Here is a 5,024-nt window from a genome sequence, read left to right as displayed (position 1 = left end):
TTTTTAAAAATTTAAAACATTTAAAAAATTTTGAGATCGTAATAGAATTACATTATTTCTCCCTTCCCTTTTTTCCCTCCAAGCCCCACACTCATAAAGATCTCCTTGCTGTCTTTTAAATTTGGTCCTTTAAAAAAATTGTTGTTGACTGTTATATTAGTATTCTATTGCTGTAAAGAGACATCCCTTTTTCTTATAAAAGAAAGCATTTAACTGGGGCTGGCTTACAGTTACAGAGGCTGAGTTCATTAGCATGGTGGCCAGGAGCATGGTGTCACACAAGCAGACACGCAGGTGCTAGAGAAGTAGCTGTGGGCCCTGTACCCTGATCCACAGCAGTAGGAATAGAGAGACTCTGGGCTTGGAATGGACTTTTTGAAACCTCAAAACCCACTGCTGATGACACACTTCCTCTAAAAAGGTCACACTCTAATCCTTTCAAATAGTGCCATTTCCGGTGACTAAGTATTCAAATCTAAGAGCCAATGGGGGGCATTCTCAGGCAAACCACTGCACTTAAATAAATGTAAGTGATCTTAACTCTTGTATAAGTGGAGTCTATTCAGAAAGTCCTTTTTTACATATATGTCATATTCTCATATTTTTTCCTAGCAGAAACTGTTTCAGTTTTCATGCTTAGGTTTTTGATCCATTTAGAATTTTTTTTTTTTTTTTTTTTTTTTTTTTTTTTTTTTGTGTAACGTGTTGGATGCAGATCTAATTTAATTCTTTTGCATGTAGATGTTCAATTTTCCCAATACTATTTGTGTAAGATGCCGTCTTTTTTGCAGTTTACGCTTTTGGCATATTTGCCAGATATTAAGTTACTGAAGTGTGTGTACTCTTGTCTGGGCCTTTGATTTTGTTTTATTGGTCTACTTATCTGTTTTTCATCAGTTCCATGTTTTTGTTTCTATGGCTCTGTGATGTATGTTCAGATCTAGTTTTATAGACCCTTTAGTGTCTTCTTTTAGGTCATGGTTGTCATGGCAATCCTTGGTCTTTTCTGGTTCCATTGAAATTTTAGAATAGTTTTTTAAAATTTCTGTGAAAAATGAGTTTTTCTTTTTTCTTTTGAGTTCAGATAGTCTACAGTTCCTTTCTTAAGCACAAATCCTGAGATCTCATGGCTTCAGGAAAACTGCAGAAAGGAGAAAAAGCCTAGGAAGAATACCCTCTGGGACACTAAACAAGGTGGAAAAGACAAAGGGAAGAACTCAGATAAAAGGGTCAAAGATTCAGTTTGATCAGACTCCTCTTGCAGTGAGGTCTCTAGTTGTCAGTTAAACGATATATAGCCAGAATTGGGAATATTAAAATTGTTCATTCTTGAACTGAAACCAGAGTCCTGTACCTCTGTCTGTCATTATCCTCACTCAAAATCCCCGTGATGTCCGTGGATGCATTCTCTGTGGTAGATTTTGATTAGGATTATATTGAATCCGTAAATGACTTTTGGAAGAATGATTATTTCACAGTGTTAATTATACAAATCCATGAGTATGTCTTTGCATTTTCCAGTGTGTGTCTCTCTCTTCCTAGTTCTTTTTTCAGATTTTCATTGTAAGGTCTTTTACTTCCTTAGTTAGGTTTATTCCTATATATTTTGTTTTCTTTAGGGTATTGTGTATGGGAATGTATCTGTTATCTCCTTCTCTGTATGTTTGCTGGTGAGGTATAGAAAAGATATTGATTTATGCAAGTTGGCTTTTTATCCTGTCACATTGCTGAATTTGACTTTGTTTCTATAAGTATGCTGGAGAAGTTTTGGAATCTTATGGATATTTAGAATCATGTCACCTTCAAATAGGGATGGTTTGACTTATTTTTCTTCTATTTACATCCCTTTAATTGCCTTCTCTTGTCTTATTGCTCCAGCTAGTACTTCAAATACAATACCACAAAGGAGTGGAGTAGTGAACATTCCTGTCTCTTTACTGGCTTCAGTGGAATGCTTCAAGCTTTCCTCCATTTAAGTTGTTATTGGCTGTGGGATTCTCATGTATAGCTTTTATTGTGTTGAGGTAGGTGCTCTCTAGTCTAAATTCTCTAGTACATTTTATCATGATTGCATGTTGGAGTTTGTCAAAACTTTTGTCTGTATCTATTTAGAAAATGGTGATATAGGCAGTCCATTTATATATTTATTACATTTATTGACTTGTGTATGTTGAAAAATTTTTTTAATTTTAGGGGTAAAGCCAACTTGATCATGATAAATAATCTTTTTAATATAGTCTGTTTGCTAGTATTTTATTGAGTATTTTAGAGTTTGTTCATTAGAGATATTTGCCTGTAGTCAGTCTTTCCTCTCTCTCTATCTCTCTCCCCCCCCTTCCTTTCTCAAATAGTTTAAAAAGGATTTGCTGTAGATCTTTGAAAGACTAGTTGAGTTCTGTTGTAAGCCACCTTGTCCTGGCCTTTTTCCCCTGGAAGGCTTTTTATTACTGTTTCAGTTTCTTCACTTGTAATGTGTCTATTTAGGTTAATTGTAACAGGTGGTTCTGATACTTTGATCAGGAATCTGCATGGGAATGGGGAAGGTCCTGCTTCCCAGTTGGTTCTTGATCAATCAGTAAAGATGCTAATGGCTAATGGCTGGGTGGAAGAGGCAGGACTTCCCGGCAGGCTACAGGATGAAGGAGGAGAAAAGATTTTCACCATTATTCAGAGGGAGGGAGAGACACCAGCCATGTGAGATCTTGGAAGGAGTGGCCATTGGTCCCTTCCCTGACTAGACATGGGGTAGCAGGTGGAAGATTAGAAATGCAGCTAAGTAGCAGAGTTAGAGGTATTGAGCTGGGAGTGAAGGTAAGGGCACATTAGCCATGGGAGGCTTAGAGGTGCCCAACCATTTAGCTAAAAAGCATATTAAAAATAAGTTAATGTATGCATGTGTCTTTCATCCTTGGATCCAAGGGAATCAGGGTGGTGGCTGATAGCATGGTCTCCCCAGAGCTTAAAGTGGAGTAGTAGAAACTACACAATATAGTTAACTTTAACTTTTGGTTTAATTTTAATGATTTGGATGAATCTAGAAATTCATCTATTTCTTTTAGGATTTCCAGCTTTATGGAGTAAAGGTTTTAAAAATATTTTCTTAAAATATTCTGACTTTCTTTGGTGTATGGTATAATGTTTCCCTGTTCATTTCTGATTTTGTTAATTTGGGTTCTCTCTTATGGTTAGTTGGGGTAAAAGTCTCTTAATAATTTTTATCTTCTCAAAGATTCAGTTTCTAGATTTGTTTACTTTTGGTATTGTTCTCTCTATATTTAACAGATCTCTGCTTCGATTTTAATTATTTTTGACATTGACTAGATTTAGATTTGATTTGTTCTTGGTTTTTCAAATATGAGCTTAATTATTAAGTCATTTATTTATGCTTTTCTGATTTTCTTTTTTTTCATTTATTTCTTTTCTTTCTCTCCTTTCCTTTCCTTCTTTCCTTTCTTCCTTCCCTCTTTCTTTCTTTTCTTTGTTTCTTTGTTTCTTTCTTTCTTTCCTTCCATCCTGCCTTCCTTCCTTCATTCCTCCCTCGCTCCCTCTTTCTTTCTTTCTTTCCTTTTTCCTTTTCTCTTTCTTTCTTTCTTTCTTTCTTTCTTTCTTTCTTTCTTTCTTTCTTTCTTTTTTCTTTCTTTCTTTCTTTCTTTCTTTCTTTCTTTCTTTCTTTCTTTCTTTCTTTCTTTCAACACAGTCTTTCAGCTGTCCTGTAATTCAATGTGTAGACAAGACTAGTTAAACTCATAGAGATTCACCTTTTTTTTCTCCTGAGTGCTAGGATGTATGTGTACTGCCATACTTTCTGAGTTTTTTTTTTATGTTTTAATTTAGACATGTAGAACTATACATTTCCTGCATAGAACTGCTTTCAATGTGTTCCCCCAAATTTGTGGTATTGTCTTTTAATTTTTATTTAGTTCCAGGAAGTTTTTATTTTATTTTATTATCTCTTTTATTAAAATAGGTTCTTTTCTCACACCATATATTTTCATTATAGTTTCTTTTTCCTCTTCTCCTAGTCCTCCCCCAACTTTCTCCCCTCCCATCCAGATTCACTCCTTTTTTGTCACTCATTAAAAAAGAGCAAGCTTTTAGGAGATAACAAGAAAACATGACAAAATAAGATGTAATGAGTTAAAACAAAATCCATATACATCCTACTGGACAAGGCAATCCAACAGAAGAAAAAGAGCCCAAAGAGTAGGAACAAAAAACACCTTTAATTACAACACTCAGGAGGCAGAGGTAGGCAAATCTCTTTGAGTTGGAGGATGCCCAGGAAGGCAGGCATACATCAAGAAACCCTGTCTCAAAAAACAAACCAAACCAAAAAAAAAAAAAAAAAAAAAAAAAACCCAAAATCCAAAAACCAAGAGACCCACTCATTCACACACTCATGTGCCCCATAATACAACTAAGCTGAAAGCTATAGTATACATGCAGAAGACCTGTGTAGACCTGTGTAGGCTCTGTTCTTGTTTCAGTCTCTGTGAGCTCATTTAAGCCTTGCTTAGTTGATTCAGAGGGCTTCATTCTCCTGTTGTCCTCCATCCCTCTGAGTCTTACATCTCACCTGACTCTTACATTTCTTCTTTTCTGTGGGTTCTTTAGTATGCCTTTTTGTTTGTTTGTTTGTTTTTGTTTTTTTTGTATGCAAAAGCAAATGGTCATTATTTAAGCTTGAACTTGGACATCTAATCCTCTCTAACACAGTGGATGAATGTGGAAGGCCCTGAGCTGGTAAAGTCTTTTGCTTTTTGTTTTAAAAACTCTTGATTTCTTTGCTGCATTCATCATTCATAAATGAGTTGTTTAATCTCCATGAATTTATATATTTACTGGAAGTTTTTTTCTTGGTTTTGTTTCCGTTGTTAATTTTAAGTTTAATTGCATTGTGGTGAGATAGAATACAAGTGAATTAGATCTTTTTGAATCTTCAAAGATTTGTTTTCTGTCCCAGAATGTGGTGTATTTTAGAAAACCTCCCATGTGCTGCTGAATAGAATCTGCATTCTGTGTTG

Source organism: Micromys minutus (genome assembly GCF_963924665.1).
Source record: "Micromys minutus genome assembly, chromosome: 17".
Taxonomy (NCBI): domain Eukaryota; kingdom Metazoa; phylum Chordata; class Mammalia; order Rodentia; family Muridae; genus Micromys; species Micromys minutus.
Note: the sequence above shows the minus strand (reverse complement) of the source record.